Source organism: Barbus barbus, assembly GCF_936440315.1.
Source record: "Barbus barbus genome assembly, chromosome: 2".
Lineage (NCBI taxonomy): Eukaryota > Metazoa > Chordata > Actinopteri > Cypriniformes > Cyprinidae > Barbus > Barbus barbus.
Genome location: NC_136730.1, coordinates 45,984,339 through 46,004,848, shown reverse-complemented (window position 1 = coordinate 46,004,848; position 20,510 = coordinate 45,984,339). Strand labels below are relative to the sequence as shown.

Sequence of the window (20,510 nt, the reverse complement as noted above, 5' to 3'; positions counted from 1 at the left end):
TAAATGAAAACTGTTTTTCACTATTGGGATTAAATGTAAGAGAACACAGAGGTAAAGGAAGGATTATGTTAGTGTTGTAGACCCATATTTCCAAGAGCAGGTGTTCCTGGGCATTTCCAGACAAACCGTGCATTCAGATAAAACGATGAGGAAAAACAGACCCATACAAAGATCCCAAAGCTGGTTACGGTCACATCAAAAGCTGTAAAAATCCCAGTGGAAATAAACCCCGGAGATCCAGAAGAGACTCACAGAATGTCAATCAGTGCTGTCAGTAAAACGAAAATTTCTTTCCGACGCTTTATTTTCCAATTAATTTCTGGAGGGTGATGCAGCGCAGCGAGAGCTTACAGACGAGCAAACGGACGCTGAGTGCCACCGGTCCAAATGGGTTTTATGCAGCGAAGCCACAGTAACCCCAGGCCAAAGTCATTTACCCGTCCATTAGAGTCATCTTATTTATTTGGAACCAAACTTCCATTTCCCTCTTTGCTTTGCATTCATCGACAAGAGATGCGCGCACACACACACACACACACACACACACACACACACACACACACAATGAATTGTTGAGGCAATCGGTTTCCCAACTGCTGGGTCTCATATTGTTAGAAATTACACTTTCAATTTGCCACACTGCTCCGACCCAGCAGGCACCCCATCTCTCTTTATGGCCGCTAGACGAGACAATTGAAAACACAATGGATTCTGGGGGAAGGCTGAGGGATTGGTGTCATCAGATTTGATGCACAGATATCTCTCTGTTTATTTCTTGATGGTGTAGAAAGGCCAAACCCAGACTGTAACCGTTACAAACGGCCTCGCCGTTCATCTGCCGGCTCCCCGCTGATACTTTCCACGCGATTTCATTCCAATCGTGTTGAGCGGGACACGGACACATGCACTTTCTCTGAAGTCGTTTTGGTCGGAGAGAATCTGTCTGGAACGTAAATGTAGTTCCACCTCAGTTCGGTTAATTACGGAGATGAATCGTTCGTGGAAGGAATTTATTCCGGTCGTGCTGGAACTGCCTGAGATATGGAAATGGACTTGTGTTGAACTCATGAGATCTCTGATAGCTTTTATCTCTGGCCATTAATTCCTCAGAGTCATTATACAGTGGCTTCCTGCTCATCTTCAACCAGTGATCATACACTCCGTCAAAACCATGACGCTGACAAATTAACTGTAAAACTCCCATCGCCACCCAACGGAGGTTGAACTGGCCTCCTAACCGCACATGATGTACAGTAGGGCCTTAAGACATGTAGTAAAGTCCACTTTTCAACAATCTACTGATTCTAGGTGCAAACCTAAGGCTTTGTTTTTCAAGAGGACAGGCTCACGCCTTATTATCTTTGGATTGTGTAGGAAATCCAAACCAAGAAGAAGAGAACTGGCAAACGTCACCTGGTTCAGCCGAGACTCGAACCCAGGACCTTTTATGTGGGAGGTGGTAGTTACCCATTGAGTCAAACGAGATCCATGCCATGTAAATTTGAAGCCATTATAAAATTGTGATACCGGCTGAGTTCTATACTAGTTCATTAGTTTTAATGTTACACCTTAATATAAATATTATAGTAAGATTTCCACCAGTTGAATTGTGTGCACATTTACATAGTCGGTTAACAATCTGATTGATCGGAATGAAAATAAGGTTGGACAATGTTCTGCTGATATTAAATTAATGGGAAAATAATTTCCATGTAAGCCATGTACAGTGTAATATAAGACAACCAGAACTGTGTGCATTCTAGAAAAAAAGGTGAAGAACATATTAACAATCTTATTTCACCATAAAGTACCTTTTTGTGTGAAGGAGAGATTTCATGTTAAAGGTCTTCATGGAACCATAGATGCCAGTGAAGAACATTTATTTTTAAGAGTTATGAGTAGGAGGTTTATATGTTTACACAAGATTTCAGGAAGCTAATTTTCAGCTATTTGTTAAAGTTGAGTTGGTAACATGAGAAGAAAACTTCCAATGGCATATTGTTATGCATTAAACATGGCGATTACACACTCTGGTCTCCTGCGGAGTCTCCTCTCACAGGTCTCAAACAGCTTCTTGCTGATTTCGTAATGTTGTTTGCGTTGTGAAATTTTCTTCAGAATACATGCTATGTAAACTGATGTTTTGCTAGGACCGCAGAGTAACAGCATGTTCAGCATCTGCAATCAGATTGATTTAAATAAATGCTCTGGGTTCAGCACAAGTCAAGCTCAATCAATAGCGTTTGAGGCGTAATGCTGAGTATCACAGCAAATAGTTTTGACTCGACCCTTATTGGATTTTACTGTAACTGCAATAAAATATTTTTGTGTGGTAATTGTGCCACACATTCTGCTGGTTGCTCTTATGCTGTATTGAAACCGGAGTATTCAGAGTCATACAAAATGTATGCCTGTAAACACAGTCCATGACCGGTTTTGGGTCAGACAGTCAAACAGGCCTAATTCCACATCAGACCTCTTCACAATCACAACCCTTGAGTTCCAGAATTTCTGATGTCTTTCAAAAGGCCACACGTAAGAAAGTGGATACATTAGCATCGACACAGTCGCTGAACCGGTTTCTCTCGGCTGTGTTCTCGGAGGGTGTTTTGTACGGCTCTATCTGCCGTCGTACGGCTCGCTCCAATGATTTCATCTCCTTTTCCTCCTCCTCTTTCTCCCCTCTTGACTCTAATGAGCGATTGTTTGCAGCCTGATCAAATTAAAGTGCATGCTTCACTGCTTTGCACAACAGGTGTTTTGTGTTTTTGACACCCCTCCCTGGTGCCAGCGCCGAGCAGTGAGGTACAGGAAGGGTCTTTTGATGCTAATGTGTTCTGTAATTTGGCAGGGAAACAGCGGACAACTTCCACTTCCAAACAAGCATCAGAAAACACGTCATATGTCTTTGAGTTGCAATGTGCTTCAATGTTCCAGTTTCCTGCGATGCAAGACAAACTTCAAAATTTGCTCTACTTGCTTATGCTGCAGCATTTGATTTGCACACTTTTACTTCATTAAACACAAAGGTAAAGCAGTTTTGGGAACTGCACTGGCACTGTTGATGGTTCATTGTTTTTTTTTCTCATTGACAGATGAATACAGCAACAGACTGGGACTAAAAAGTCTTTCCTGGTGGACATTACATAATTTGCATGACCATTTTCTTTTTTTTTTTTTTACATATTTTACCATACAGTGAAAGTTGCACTATATAAATGCATCCATTTGGCACAGCACTCCCAGATGACCTCGAGACTTTGCAATGTATTTGTGGACTGTCTATAATGTGCCTTTCTGGTGATTATACTATTTGTCAGTTTTGCTGTTCATAATAACCTGCCATTTTACAGAATACAACTTCTATTGTGGAAAAGAGTGTATTTTTACAAGTTATTTTTTACAATATATTATAATTTATGAAAAAAAAAAAATGGACGATGAACATTTTGTCAGTTCATGCATTTCCTGTGAATTGAACCCACAACGTTGTCAGCCACCCTTAACAACTTTATAAACCACATAGCCATACCCTGACAACCACACAGAACACCCTAGCAACTGCATACCAATGCCTTGGCAACATTCTAACAACCTTCTGGCAACCCTCCAGAAACCCAGGAATAATGATGGGGAGTTTATCCTGTGAGGAAAAAGCATCTTATCGAGAAAGTCGGACTGATGTGTTTTTACATGAATCCTGTGTATATTTAAACTGAATTTCCTCTCTCACTTTACTGCCTAAGCTTTTTTAGAGTTTCTGCTTCATTTGGTTTTCTTGTGAGACTCTAAATAAGCCCTCCAGTCCTCAGCTACAGGTCGTGACCATTACTGGCCAGCTGGAATCTTCACGCGGACAGCAGAGCAGGAACTATACTAAATGCAAATCATAAAATACACTGCATAATCGTTGCATAGCTCAAATCAATGGGCAAATTAATAGGCTTATCAATGAAGAAGATATTTGAAATTATAATCAGCGAGAAACATGTATCTACCGAGATCAAATCCATCATCCATCACCGCACAAACAATCTGCAAAAGAGCTAATAAGATAAAATAAAGATTCCTGTATCAGACGTGACTCACTCAGGTGCAGAAAACAAAATGAAGCTATAAAGCAGTTTTAATAAACATCGTCCTCCACAGTCAAGTGTTTCACAGAATTACGGGCAAAATTTATAACAGCTGCCAAGCGCATGTTATAACGGCTCGACTCGACCGTCAGCGGAGGCAGTTTATGCTGCATTCTTCTGTTCTTGATTCCTAAAACAAATGATTTCATTCTGCGCCTGATGAAGCCACTGTATCATTAACAATAAAACAGGCCATTAAAACTGTGTGTCCCAGGAGAATCAGACCTGAGAGACGAAACAATCACTTCTGTTCTCATGAAGCTTTCTTCTCTTCAACCGTTTGTCCTCATAACCAGAGTAACATCACATACCCACATGGTTTGAGAAAGCTGATGCATCGACCATCTCAGGAGATCAAGAGAGTTTGACTACCTGTGTGTGTATACAGATGTTTTAACGGTTACTATTATACTTTTTTTTGTATTTGTACACGAGTGTGCGCTGCTCCAACCTACACTGTAAAAAAATGCCAGTAAGTGTTTGTGTTCCCAACATGCATTGCAGTATGAATAAATTCTACGGCTGCTGTTATAGGTTTCACTGTTGACTTTTTTTTTTTTACTTTTGTCTGTGTTTTGTCAATATTGTTAGGTATTTGATGTGTTGGGGTTTTAAGAACTCGTCATTTCACTTTTATTTGTTGATTGTCATTATTCTTTTGTGTCTTGTGTTCAGGTTGACGTTTAACCTTTTAAAATAAGATCGTAAATGAGTCATTCTTGTGTTTAGTGAAAGAACAAATTAAAATTTACTAAACTAAGTGTTAGTTGAGTTAGTTAAAGGATTAGTTCACTTTTAAAAAAAACTTTTGCTGATAATTTACTCACCCCCATGTCATCCAAGATGTCCATGTCTTTCTTTCTTCAGTCGAAAAGAAATTAAGGTTTTTGATGAAAACATTTCTCCATATAATGGACTTCATTGGGACCCAAACGGTTCAAGGTCCAAATGACAGTTTCAGTGCAGCTTCAAAGGGCTTTAAACGATACCAGACGATGAATAAGGGTCTTATCTAGCGAAACAATCGGTCATTTCAAAAATAAATAAAAAAAGTTTAAGTTTTATACGCACAAATGCTCGCCTTGCTCTGTTCTGTGATGCGCGTTCGTGACATCACGTAATACGCAATCACGTGGAAAAGGTCACGGTTGACTTGGGCGGAAGTACCGAGTCAGTGTTTACAAATGTGCGGAAGGAGGACCATATACACATATTCAAATGTCTTTGTGTCAGTTTATCGTTTAAAATGCCCATTTGTGCGTATCCTGGGTGTTTTAATATTAAAAAGCCTACTGACTCTGTACTTCCGCCTACCTCAACCGTGACCGAGTTGAGAGATTAAGTTTGGTCAATTACTTTTTTGCAATGTAATGTTTTCTCTGTGTAGACTGTAAAAAAATGTGTCTGATGACCTAAACAATACCAAAAAACTGCTCTGCGGTACAAATCTTTAGGTTAAAAAAAATAAATAAAAAAAAGTAAATTGAATGTGAATGCAGTTTAATACTTGGCTTGAGTTAACACATTATTTTCAGTAATTCATCACTCTGTTCTCAATTCCTAAAAGTAATTCAGTAAATAATGCATTAAAATGATCATCTTAACAGCTTCCACGAGTATGAGAACTTATCAGAACAGAAAGTTAGAAAGACTTTTGACTTTTCTCAAACCACTTTAGCCTGAGTCAGAGGTCAAAGATTGTCAATGTTTTGAGCAGAAATCCTAAAGAAAGGGCAAAGTGTTTCCGGCGTGCATCTGATTGCTGCTACGCCTCTTACGTGACGTTAATGTTATCCCAGCCTCCCCGTCCCGCTGTTCTCTTCTCTCTGCTGTGCGCTTCCTCAGTAGCTGTATCGATCCATTAGTGTAGGGCCAGTAAAGGTTAATGATGTGAATATTGATCTAAATGAAGAGTTTTACTCTCTGCAGGTGTTGGTTTGGCCCCTGCAGCTGCTGCTAATGCACTGAGACTCTCTCTGCTCCGCTGCCGGCTGTGTTCATTATCCGATAAGACCAAACGCCGCTCTCGCGTCAAGGCCTCAGATTTCTTCATGCTGACCACAGAGCCATCTGCAATTTTAAAGTAAGAGAGCTTTTGTTAGTGCCGATTAGACTGAATGTACACTTGAAATAATAAGCAATGAAGAGGACCTAGCTTTACATATAATATAATTTCTTCAAGCAGAAAAAGTGAATTCAGCCTTTGAGAATGAAATGTAGGTTCCTGCACTGATAGCAAAAATAAGTTCTCAGAACATTCTGCTAAAGTTTCCATTAAGATTTCTGAACATTCAAAATTTCCATTTCTCTGAATGTTAAGCGAAAGTTACGTGTTATTTTGAACAGATTATGGGAACATTAGTTTTGAATGTTCTCTGGAAAACATTAGACAAACTTTCAACCAACATTTCTGAAAAAACATTCCATGAAGAATGTAGAAATTATGTTTTTGTGCTAATGTTTTGAGACGATTATTAAAGACCATATCTGCTAACAAAAATATGCTCTAACAATGATCTGCAAACAGTCTCATTACGTTGTTTATGAACGTTCAAAACATTTAAATGTTCTCTGAACATTCAGAAACAAGTAGTAACAAAAATAAATAAAAGTTTGTCCACGTAACCATTTCAAGAAAAAAAAAAAAACACGAATAATGTTCTCACAGGTTGCTGGGGGGGGGGGACGCTCGAAAGAGCTTGAAGGAGGCAGATAGTCAAAACCCTAACAGATTCTTTAATGAATCCACATGGAAGAACAGGAAAACACAACCTCTTAACATGACATATACCAGACAAAGAAACTGAGGAAAGGCAGGGCTATCAGTACTAAATCAAACGAGGGACTAATGAGTAAATTAACAAGACACAGGTGAACAAAATGACATAATCAGGGAATTAGGTCACAGGGGAATTACTGCACACCAGTAATGCTTTTTTCTAAGGCATGTTTATAAAAATTACTTAAATGTCCTAATTGAACTGTGGCCTAACCCTGGTTTAGGCTAAGCCCTGTCTATGAAACCAGGGGCCTGTTCCATAAAACAAGTTTACCAAATAATCCAGGCTTATTTCAGTAATTCTGATTTATTTTCACTTGATTTGGTTTCTGAAAGCAAAATTACCATAGCTCAAGCTCAGTCACTGTGGCAACTTATGCTGGCAAACTAACCTGGTCCGGAGCAGGCTAACTGTCAGGCTAAGCTGAGCTCCTCTAACTCTGACCAATAGGAACGCATCCATATTACCACTGACTCTCTCACATACAGTCAGTTTCATTTATTATCGGTCCAAAAATAAAAGTATACAGAAAATACACCATAAATAATCAAATAAATAAAAAATGGGCTACAACCAACTGTATTTAATGTATTGTGCCCAAAATGTAGGCGAAGGACATTTTAACACAGTTGCTACTCGCGCATGCAGTTGATCAGCAGTTTCTAGCCATGCAGCCTTTCTCTCTGAATTTATGACAGCTGTACCTTTTATGGTTATTAGAACATTACAATCTAAAATGGCTCTTTAAAGCATTAAAGCATAAAAACACAATCAAAAGTTAAAATCACTGAATTAAAAATGTAAATTTATAATAGAAATCAGAGTACATTTTAACTGATAAGAGGAACACACATTTAACTCATTTGAGCTCGTGATTAACAGTTGCTGCTATCATAAAAATACACTTATATGTAGTAAAATTCTATGTGTCACATTTAATGTCCAACAACAAATATTTTAGCAGAATGTATATTTTATTCAGAATTCTTGCGCTAGTATTCTATTCTGCTCCGTCTGTGTAGCGCGCCGCAGCGCTCGTTCTCTCGCATAAGCCCCGCCCACTCCTGACAGCTAAATGGATATATTTGCATGGCTTTCTGACATTTACAGATGTAACAAATATACCTGTGACGTATCAGTTATGCACTGAGGAAAACACAATGTTTCAAATGCGTTAAACAGCACAAATATTCGCTGTTTGCTACGGTGGATCGATTTGATCCATGATCGACATTAAGGGCTGCTTCAGAATAAGCGTGTACGTCACATTATCCTGACTCACTGAACCTGGATAGCATTAGTCAGATTGCGTGAACTTGAATTGTCGTTTATGGAACCGCTTTAGTCCCGATTGATTTGTTAGGTTATTTCAAGTCAGGTTTTGGACTTTAATCCCCGCTTTTCTTAGCGTCTTTTATGGAACAGCCCCCAGGCCAAAAAAAAAAAAGAAACTAGGATACAATCTAGGAAAACTAGGACACAAACCAAACATAACCCTAACAGACCTATGTATATATATATATATATATATATATATATATATATATATACAGTGGGTACGGAAAGTATTCAGACCTCCTTCAATTTTTCACTCTTTGTTATATTGCAGCCATTTGCTAAAATCACTTAAGTTATTTTTTTTCCTCATTAATGTACACACAGCACCCCATATTGACAGAAAAACACAGAATTGTTGACATTTTTGCAGATTTATTAAAAAGAAAAACTGAAATATCACATGGTCCTAAGTATTCAGACCCTTTGCTCAGTATTTAGTAGAAGCACCCTTTTGATCTAATACAGCCATGAGTCTTTTTGGGAAAGATGCAACAAGTTTTTCACACCTGGATTTGGGGATCCTCTGCCATTCCTCCTTGCAGATCCTCTCCAGTTCTGTCAGGTTGGATGGTAAACGTTGGAGGTCAGCCATTTTTAGGTCTCTCCAGAGATGCTCAATTGTGTTTAAGTCAGGGCTCTGGCTGGGCCATTCAAGAACAGTCACGGAGTTGTTGTGAAGCCACTCCTTCGTTATTTCAGCTGTGTGCTTAGGGTCATTGTCTTGTTGGAAGGTAAACCTTCGGCCCAGTCTGAGGTCCTGAGCACTCTGGAGAAGGTTTTCGTCCAGGATATCCCTGTACTTGGCCGCATTGATCTTTCCCTCGATTGCAACCAGTCGTCCTGTCCCTGCAGCTGAAAAACACCCCCACAGCATGATGCTGCCACCACCATGCTTCACTGTTGGGACTGTATTGGACAGGTGATGAGCAGTGCCTGGTTTTCTCCACACATACCGCTTAGAATTAAGGCCAAAAAGTTCTATCTTGCTCTCATCAGGCCAGAGAATCTTCAGGTGTTTTTTAGCAAACTCCATGCGGGCTTTCATGTGTCTTGCACTGAGGAGAGGCTTCTGTCGGGCCACTCTGCCATAAAGCCCCGACTGGTGGAGGGCTGCAGTGATGGTTGACTTTCTACAACTTTCTCCCATCTCCCGACTGCATCTCTGGAGCTCAGCCACAGTGATCTTTGGGTTCTTCTTTACCTCTCTCACCAAGGCTCTTCTCCCCCGATAGCTCAGTTTGGCCGGACGGCCAGCTCTAGGAAGGGTTCTGGTCGTCCCAAACGTCATCCATTTAAGGATTATGGAGGCCACTGTGCTCTTAGGAACCTTAAGTACAGCAGAAATTGTTTTGTAACCTTGGCCAGATCTGTGCCTTGCCACAATACTGTCTCTGAGCTCTTCAGGCAGTTCCTTTGACCTCATGATTCTCATTTGCTCTGACATGCACTGTGAGCTGTAAGGTCTTATATAGACAGGTGTGTGGCTTTCCTAATCAAGTCCAGTCAGTATAATCAAACACAGCTGGACTCAAATGAAGGTGTAGAACCATCTCAAGGATGATCAGAAGAAATGGACAGCACCTGAGTTAAATATATGAGTGTCACAGCAAAGGGTCTGAATACTTAGGACCATGTGATATTTCAGTTTTTCTTTTTTAATAAATCTGCAAAAATATCAACAATTCTGTGTTTTTCTGTCAATATGGGGTGCTCTGTGTACATTAATGAGGAAAAAAATAACTTAAATGATTTTAGCAAATGGCTGCAATATAACAAAGAGTGAAAAATTTAAGGGGGTCTGAATACTTTCCGTACCCACTGTATATATATATTTTTTATTTTTTATTTTTTTTTCTAACATTATAAGAAAAATAAAGGCCTAATAACATTTAATTAACATTACGAGAACAGTAGCTGCATACTTGTTCAAAACAAAAATAGTTTATTAGCATACAATATTTATGGGTGACGTATATTTTTAATTGTTAAAGTAGGTCTATCTTATTTTACCTTAGCATGTTAACACCATTTTATTATATTGCATTGTTAGCTTAGCAACATGCTAATGGCACAACTACTATGTGTCGAGTGCCCTGTGGGCCCTACTTTAGTCGATACTTACACAGAACATGTTTCTGTGATGCTTTTGTTAATTGTTTTTCTATGTAAACAGGCAAGTGTTGAGTGTAAACATCTCGCACATGAGAATCGCATTTAAGATGCCGTGTCAAGTCAAGATAAGTTCAACTTTTAAAAATGCGTCTTGATAACCTGCGCTCGTTTTCATTCATCAGCGCTGAGGCTCTGCTGTTAGTATTAGTTAATTAGTTTAAAGGTTTTGTGTTTTCCAGAGCAGACATAACAGTTAAATCTGACCTCATTCGCAGCTGATATGCTAGCAGAAAACAACTGATTCCTGATTTAAGAACAGAAGGAGAACGAGGATGTTGTACGCTGTTTATCATGTCAATAAATCACACTAAACCAAACTGAACCAGAGAGAGAGACAGTGGAACGGACCACTGGATTCTTGGCAGCGTCGCCTTCTGCCGTTTTCCAAGTCTGTCATCACATGCGACAGATTGGAGCGACCCGTTCTTCTCTCATCTCCTTATTTTCGACACTGCCAGTGGCACCAGAGAGGAGACCAGCGGGAGATAATTACTCAAACCCTCCAGCACACTCTCACAGACGGACAGACGGATCCCTCTTTCGTGCATTTCATCGGGGGGAATGTCATGAAAATTTATTTTGTCAGCTTCTGAGTGTAAAACTCGGGTAATCCTGCAAATTGCTTCAAATGCCAGTAGCTGCTCAGATAGTTTGTGTGACAGTGATGAGAGAACAAGACTCAATGCTCAGGATTCTTCTCCAGATCATTCCCTTCAAAGCAGCGGTTCACAAACTAGATTTGAGGTCAAATATGGAGGCAAAAACAACTTTCGTTGATAGTTTGTAGTAATTTGTTGTCAATGATCAGAACCTTTTGATTCACTTTGAGTGACATTTTGAAGTAAAACCTTAGTTATGCCTTACGTTTAATTATACCTGTGGGCTGTATAATTTGGTTTTATTACGATTGTAATTGTTAATAGCTAACATTGCTCACTTTAACAAATTGATCTCTATCTGCCAAATGCAAACCTTAAACTTAACAAAACTTGACATACAAAGACAACTGAACACTCTGAGGATGCACACCAAATTGTGTCCAATTCTGCCCATAGGTGCTGCTACAACTGACAAACACTCATAACTCTAATCAGTCAAGTTGATAATTAGTGTGCATCTTCTTTGGGGAAAATGCTCACATATTCTTTAAATTACGTGAACAAAACCCCAAGATACTTAAACCGGCGATGTACCGGTCTGTCGTGGTGAAGAAAGAGCTGAGCCGCAAGGCGAAGCTCTCGATTTACCGGTCAATCTACGTTCCTACTCTCACCTATGGTCATGAGCTTTGGGTCATGACCGAAAGGACAAGATCCCGGATACAGGCGGCTGAAATGAGCTTTCTCCGCAGGGTGGCTGGGCGATCCCTTAGAGATAGGGTGAGAAGCTCGGTCACTCGGGAGGAGCTCAGAGTAGAGCCGCTGCTCCTTCACATTGAGAGGGGTCAGCTGAGGTGGCTCGGGCATCTGTTCCGGATGCCTCCTGGACGCCTTCCCGGGAAGGTGTTCCGGGCGCGTCCCACTGGGAGGAGACCCCGGGGAAGACCTAGGACATGCTGGAGAGACTATGTCTCCCGGCTGGCCTGGGAACGCCTCGGTGTCCCCCCGGAAGAGCTGGAGGAAGTGTCTAGGGAGAGGGAAGTCTGGGCATCTCTGCTTAGACTGCTGCCCCCGCGACCCGGCCCCGGATAAGCGGAAGAAGATGGATGGATGGATGGATGGATTCTTTCAATTTTACTCGGATAAACATAAAAACGTGGATGCCAGCAGCCAATCAAATTTCAGCAGCATATAATGTCAAATCTGGTCCACCAATATGACTTGAGCAGATTTTTAGCAGACGAAGGCTGTAATACAAATGTGGCCCGTCAGAAGCTAAGAAATGCTTTGCAAATAAATGCGTGATCTCCAAAATGATTATACAGTAGTTTATATGTCATAATGTTATTGAAAATATATTAGTCAAATAAATAAATAAAGCAGGCAACCTTGGTACATTAATATTTCATTCTTGCTATTTCAAAACTTCACGTTAAATTCAATGTGTCATTTTTTTGTAATTTTCTTTGTAAAATTTACCACCAATTTCTGAGTAAAAAAATTGTCACAACCAAATTATTTTTCATTGTATTATAATATCAAGAATACATGGCCATTATGTTACAGTATCACTTATGACTATATATTTAGTCATATTTGTTTGTATTTTGAAAAATATATCCCATAAATTTTGTCGTCACATTCATTAATTTTCTTGCTAAAATGGCATCTGAATTTGGCCATTAATAAAATATTTCAATTCACAAGAAAATGCTTTTTGTTTATGGATGAAAGCAACATCTGACAAAAACAACATTGTTGTGAAAACCAGGCAACCTGAAATTACACTGTAATGCAATGCTGTGATTTATTTGTATTAATTATTATTTGGCTGTGTTTTATGTGTGTTGTATTTCCACAACACTGCTTGAGACCAGACAAACATGACCACGGTCTGGATCTTGATTTGATCTGGACTTGATCAGAAGAGACTTTCAGTGTTCTTAAGGGGATCCTGTATATTCTCTTCACCATTGCAGAGGAGGATTTTCAACAAAATCAGCTCAGTGTTTGAAATGCAGCATGTTTTTTACTTCATTTCATTGCTTGTTGGACTGACAGTCCTGGTCTGAATCTGGGCTTTGACTGGTAATCCGGTTCTTAGCGGTTCGACTCCTGACACCGAAGAGAAAGATAGTTCCTTTCTTTTTAAAAGTACACGACACATTGAGACGAGGCCATCATTGACAAAACAATTAGTCCAGAGATCTAATGCCTCACAGAGCTCTGACAGATCGCGCTCATAACTCGTAGCACGGGGTCAGAAACATTGCGCTGGATGCACACACAATCAAACGCTTGATTATAGTGCAATCTGTGTCTGTCTAGACGCCGTGATGGCGGATGAACCATACAGAGGTCCAGAAGAAATGAGATGAACGTTAACAATGACACATTTATACAGCGGCGTTTAGCGTCATCTGTAAATACCGCCGGCTGATCAATGAGAATATGAGAGGAATATTAAAAACTGTCCACATGAGCCATTGCATCTTTATGTTGAGCTTTAAAAACAAATGGGTTTCACTGGACAGAACCGAGAGAGACGAAGGACGCATTGACTGAAGATTGAAAATTAATGCACAGCCGAGGAGGTAATGGGACTATTATTAATCTCGTTTACAAACATGTTTATGAAGTCAAGTATTTTATTTTATAGCCCTTTTCATAATGCACGTCATCGGTTCAGAATATTAACAGAAAATCATGATGTTACTGATGATCTTCCTGCATATATACAGTACATCTGCATTTAGCAGATTAGAGCTGAGCAATGCTGTAGTTTAGGCTACATTTTGAAACATTAAACAGTTATTTCCAACTTCATGTTAAAAGCTGAAAATAAAGTTATGTTTGAGTGTACTGTACAGTATGTCAATAAATCAGGATATGCTATATATCCAACTTCAGTAACACTATAAGGTTCATTAGTTAACATGAACTAAGAATGCACAATAATTATACAGCATTTATTAATCTAGTTCATGTTAATTTCAGATTTAACTAATGCATTATTACAATCACAAGTTTGTTAACATTATTTAATGCATTGTGAACTAACATGAACAAACAATGAACAACTGTATTTTTATTAACTTACATTATCAAAGATTAATAAAAAGTGTAGTACATGCATTGTTCATTGTTTGTTCATGTTATATAATACTTTAATGTTAACAAATGACACCTTATTGTAAAGTGTTACCCGAACTTCTAATACATTGCTTGATATCGTTGGAATCACACTCAGAATTATTTATTTTTCTTCCTGATGATGTACAATAAAAATAAGTGTTTACTAAAACTACACATTTGTGTTAATAGAAATCCTGATCGCCGGTAACGGAATCACATGATTCTGTTCTGTTTTGCGTTATATTTCAGTCGTATGAGTAACGAGATTATGATCAGGGAATAAAAGGAACTATTAGAAACATAATTCAGAAGCTCGAATGAAAGACGCAGTGGGTCGGTGCCATCAATAAAAGCTCTTTAATGTCTCTGTTTTTGAGGAATAATGGCATCGCTCACATTCGGAATAAAAACTCCCTGTTTATGCTCTCAAACATCAAAGTGTACGGCACATATTAGCGCAGTCTGTCACCTCGCCGTTAAAAATTCATGGCTTGTTTTTGTGCTGCTGTTCCCGCCGTGAGGAAACATTTGTTTAGTGAGGCGTTGGGATCCGTCCCTCAGGGTAAAACCGTGAATTGACACGCTGCCGTCGGAACGGGCTGCTGTTTAAAACAAACGGCCTTTAAAACACATCCCAGTTCCAGCCATTCACAAGTTAAGAGGTGCTTAGCCATCTGTAGACACATTAGGCACTCCACGTTTCTGAGGCCGTGTATTTATACGCCGAGTGTGTTTATACTGTGTACTGGGTGAAGTATATACTAGTGTGACGCTTTAATTAATAACCCCTACATTGATGATAATAGTGCGAGGATTGATTGTAAGAGTTATTAACGTCTATTCAAGTGCTATTAAGGTTATTTAAATGCTAATAGAATGCGTGGAATATTGTTAATTAAACCACTATTATGTTCGTTTAAGTGCAATATTCACATAAACACCATTACAATTCATTATAGAAGTATAAACAATTATATAGGCTAAACGCTATAAACCTGCAAGCTATGTTCACTGTAAGTGCTGTTAACATGTTGGTTTAGGTGCTATGAACCTTCACGTAAGAGCTGTAAACTGCTATTAATGTGAAGGAAACAGCACTTGAGTGAATATTAATGGTATTTAAATATACTTTATTAGCTCTTGTACAAAGGTTGTTTGTATGTGCTGCTCGAACTGTATAAAGATATTATAAGCATCATGATTTTTCAGTAAATCCACTTTTAAATAATTCTGAAAAGTGCTATGAAAATAAAACTGACTGTACTGAAATTTCTGTGAATGTTCCTATAAAATAAAGTCCGCGCGACAGAGGGAGGGGTTTTGTGGGGACTTTTATTATGCGATGCACCGGAAGCAGGAACTCCGTGTGAGAGTCGCACGAAGCCGGAAGCGGGAAGTGAGCGCGATCATGGAGGACTCTGTTGTGCCGGCTCTGCCCAAACATTCCTACTGGTTTGACTTCTGGATGTTTCTGCTGTTTGATGTCGTTCTTTTCCTCATCTTTTACTTCGCCATTCCCTGAGCGGTGAGTGACCACAGCTGGGCCATTAGTAGTTTGACAGGATGTGTGTGAGATCACGATATAGGCCTGAATACCAACATGTATGAACTTATATAGTATCTATAAACTCTACATCATGTATTTCTCTGCTGCATATCGTTCAGATTCATTTAACTGTGAGTTAAACAGAGATACATTCAATCTTTATTCTCTTCTGTTTTCAGGACAAAAGGAGTATAAGCTGTGAGATTCATCATATTCAGAATAAAATATCCTATATATGCACAGAGTAGAGTGTAAATCAGAGTTTATATGAATCTGATGCTAGTATTATATGTGTACAGTATTTAGTAATGTTGAGGTACCTTCATTGTTCAGTTTTCGTTTTAATTTAAGTTTATGCAGACTTCTCATTTTTATTTTCATATATATATTTATATTAGTGCTGTAAAATGATTAATTGCCATTAATTGCATCCAAAATAAAAGTTTTTATTACATAATATATGTGTGTGTACTGTATATTTATTATGAATATATAGATACTCGCATACATATATTTTGGAAATATTTACATGCATATACATTTATATATTTATATTCTTAGATTTTATATTATATATAACTGTTTAATATTTAATATATATTATATTATATACAGAGCACACACACATTATGTAAACAAAAACTTATTTTAGATGCGATTAATGGCAATTAATCATTTTACAGCACTAATATATATATATATAACTTTATTTCTGGTATTCTATACTTAAACGAAAAGCAGCTTTATTTCAGTTAATGATACTTCTCAATAGTTGTATAGACACCAGCTCCGTATATATTGGTGTTTATACAGCTGTATATATCGTGTGTGTGTGTGTGTGTGTGTGTGTGTGTGTGTGTGTGTGTGTGTGTGTGTGTTACAGCGGTCGGTCTCCTTCCCGGTTCACCGCGAGCGCCTGATCCTCAGATGAAATGGTCAGTACGGTTATAAACGGATGAATTCAGATCTAGTTCTGCCGCTCTGATCATATATACTGTTATATTCCAGCAGCTCTGCATCATTTACACACACTACTGCTTTTTCATTTCTGAATGAATCTGTTTCAAACTAATATATTGAGTGAAGGATTCAGTGATATCCATTGGCTCGTCTTCATGGTTTAAAACTGAAATATTTCCAACATTGTGACGCAAGCAATTATATCTATTATACATTTATTTATTTATTTATACTTATTTATTATAATATCAGTGCTGCCAAATGATTAATCGCTACCAAAATAAAAGTTTTTGTTTACATAATATGTGTGTGCATTGTGTATATTTATTATGTATATATAAATACACAGCCATGCATGTATATATTTAAGAAAAATATTTACGCTTATATATTAAAATATTTATATATGATATCATTTATATGAATATAAATATATGCAAGTACATGTAAATATTTTCAAAATATATACTGTTTGTGTGTGTCTTTATATATACATAATAAATATACACAATACACACACATTATGTAAACTTTTAATTAATAAACTTCTATTTTGGTTGTGATTAATCACTTGACAGCAATATATATATATACATATACACACACACACAGTATATATAATTAAATTGAGGTTTAAACTGTACCATATTTAATAGAAATGTGTCTTGAGTAATGATTTTTTTTTGTAGTTGTATTTATTATAACATGTAACGGGATATACATGTAATATGGACAGGACAAATCAGCTATTTCCTCGTGTTATACATGTTCCTGCAGGACAGTCTGTGAGCCTGTGCTTTATCATTCAGACTGTATTGATTTACACTGTCTTGATGCTTTAAAACTGTAAACAAACGGTTGCCTTATAATTAAATAATTATTATATAAATATTAATTAATTAATTACAGTCTAGCCTACATTGACTCCAGTTCTGCCTCTTTCGCTCTGTTCTGTTTGGAGTGTGTTTGATGTGGTGTGTGTTTGGTGAGGTGTGTGTAATGTTGTTGGTGTGTGTTTGGTGAGGTGTGTGTAATGTTGTTGGTGTGTGTTTGGTGTGGTGTGTGTTTGGTGTGGTGTGTGTTTGGTGAGGTGTGTGTAATGTTGTCGGTGTGTGTTTGGTGAGGTGTGTGTAATGTTGTTGGAGTGTGTTTGGTGTGGTGTGTGTTTGGTGAGGTGTGTGTAATGTTGTCGGTGTGTGTTTGGTTTCTGTCAGGACAGGACTGCAGCGGCCGCTGGACTCGGATCAGGACCGGCTCTCACCCTGAACTCTAAACACTTCCTGCTTCTCTGCAAACACTGAAATGCATTCAATAACCTACAATAAAAACTGTCCCTTCATGGTTCCCGTGTGGAAAAAATGACAAGAAGATTCACGTTCATCTGTCTGGATGCTTTATACACATGATCCTGTAACGTATGACTGAACATTAGCCATTAAAGTGTGTGTGATGCATGTATGAGCAACTGAATAATAAAATCAGTGTGACTTTTAAATGCTTTTCTTTTCTTTATATGAAACAAAATAAATTATGGAAGCCCTTTGCCGCCACTGAATAAACAATAAAAAAGGTAATTGCAACATCTCACAATTCTGACTTTTTGTCTCATAATTGTGAGCTATAAAGTCCACTTCTGAGGAGAAAAACAGACTATGTTCTCAGAATTGCAAGTTTTTATCTCACAAAAAAAAAGAACAAAAAAAAGTCAGAATTGTAAGATAAAAAAGTTGCAGTTACTTTTTATTTTATGTTTTGTTCAGTGGTGGAAACGGGCTTCCGTAATAAACAGACCAGATCTGCAATGCAATAAATTAATAAACTTATGGAACTTGCTGAATGAAATCTCCACAAGATGACCAATGTATGCGTTTGTGCTTATTTTAAGGAAGTCATATGGTGTGATGTGAGGATGAGTAAATTAGTTTCAATTTTGTGGTGACCTAATCCAAGAAAAATAAAACCTATTTTTAGAAATATTTTTCTATTTACTACTATTTTTATTATTATTTTGATGTTTTTTTTTGTTTTTGTTTTTTGTCACAAAACAAAAATGCCACATGACACACAACCCCAAGTGTTTATTTTTGTAATAATGTACACAGCATGAACAATGAGTATATGAGTATTACAAAACGAAAATGAAATGCTTTACAGTAAAGAAATTAATAATGAATTGGAGTTTCTCTGTAATGTTACAAGAAGAACTCAAATTGTATTTTAAAATATAAGAACTAAAATCTAAAAATGTGCTTTACTAGTAAAAACAAAACAAAAAACCACCAGCCTACTACAGGACAGACTCTTTATTGGGAATGATGGGAATCTCAAAAGCCTTTAGTCTGTGTGAACCGGAAGTAGCTGCCGACTTTATTTCAGTATGAATATTGTAAGTGTTGGTTTCATGCGGACTTTAAATTAGTGGGCATTTGTGGGAGGGATGTGTTTAATGGTCATGAAAATCATGATGCAAAAGCTGTTGAATGAAGCAGCGTGAGTTTGAGATGAAAGCGCGTCCCCGCCGGTACAGGACGTGTTTCACCGGCTGCCGATCTGGACTCAAACGCTTCCGGAGGCTAAATTATATTTCTGCAGTTTTTATGGGGCTGCTCGATCTAACGCCGCCTGTTGTTGTGACCTATTGTCTTGTCTGGAGTCTCGGGGCATCAATTATTCCTCGGCGTTTCTATTGGCTCCCAGAACAAAACCAGGCCTGCAGCTAAACGAGGGCCGGAGACGCAGGGAAATGAATGAAGGGCCATAAAGCTCCATCATGAGTTGCACTGGGCTTTGTGTTTCTGTCACACAGAGAAATAAATCACGAGACACACACAAACATTTCACCTTTGCTTATAAACTGGACTGAGATCAGCACCGAGTCTGCCCTTTCTGGCCTTAATACATCACTTATACATATATTGATTAATTGATTGATTTAACATGTAGCTTAATTTAGTTACATGTAATCAGATTACTCACAGATAATCATATGTATTAATATTTGCTGAGAAAAGCCCCTATTTATTTTATTTTATTTATTGTTTTTGCATTTGTTCAATAACTTGCACGTTATTTTAAGTAATCGTAAACTATCAAATTAAATTCAGAAAATGTCAGATTGTTTTTTGTTTTCACAAAATCAGTCCTTCCCTTATATATTTTGTATTACTTTGCTCTTTGATTTATTTTTTTTATGCTTTCATTTATTGTTTATATATTTATTTGGTCTTATATTGAAATTTTTACAAATGTATTTATTCCTTTCTGAATTCCATAATCCATATGATAATGAAGGGGTGTGGCTTTCACATTCAGGTTTAGCCCAGTGAGTTCTGGAGGTAAAAACTCATGCATTTCTGATTCTGTTGAAGGCACCAATTCACATTATATTCATACAGCTGCGTTGGAAAAACTACATTAACCATGATGCTGTGAAGAAAATTCCACCAATCAGAACGTTGCAGTGAACAAATGGTGCCAAATGAGTTTTATAGCCCCGCCCACTCCCATTTAGCACCACAAGGAGCTTTTATCATACAAACATTTGTTGTTCATAAGAGTGAAAAAGTCAAGAAACTGACTGAAAAATACAGGGAAAAGTGCCTTATAATCCTGCGTCTGCAGTCAGGAGGAGCCGAGTCAGATAATGCTTGTGTGTGCAAATAGTTCATATAACATAGACTAATAATATATCAATATATTAATAAAGCAATATATAAATAGATACAGAGCTGCCAACTCTTCAGCATGAGGCAGTCAGAATTGACTCGGTGCTAAACGATGTAAATAAGATATTATATGTGCAGTTTAGAGAGCTTCATTGATTATAAGGGAACATTGTGAGATT

General features: G+C 37.9%; 1 long non-coding RNA gene across 1 annotated transcript; it reads left to right on the top strand.

The window, feature by feature from the left end:
- Window positions 1–15,504: 15,504 nt before the first annotated feature.
- Window positions 15,505–18,925, top strand: LOC306885771. Its single transcript, XR_013785578.1, has 3 exons — window positions 15,505–15,685; window positions 16,590–16,641; window positions 17,881–18,925. It is a non-coding gene; the product is annotated as an uncharacterized lncRNA (long non-coding RNA).
- Window positions 18,926–20,510: the final 1,585 nt, after the last annotated feature.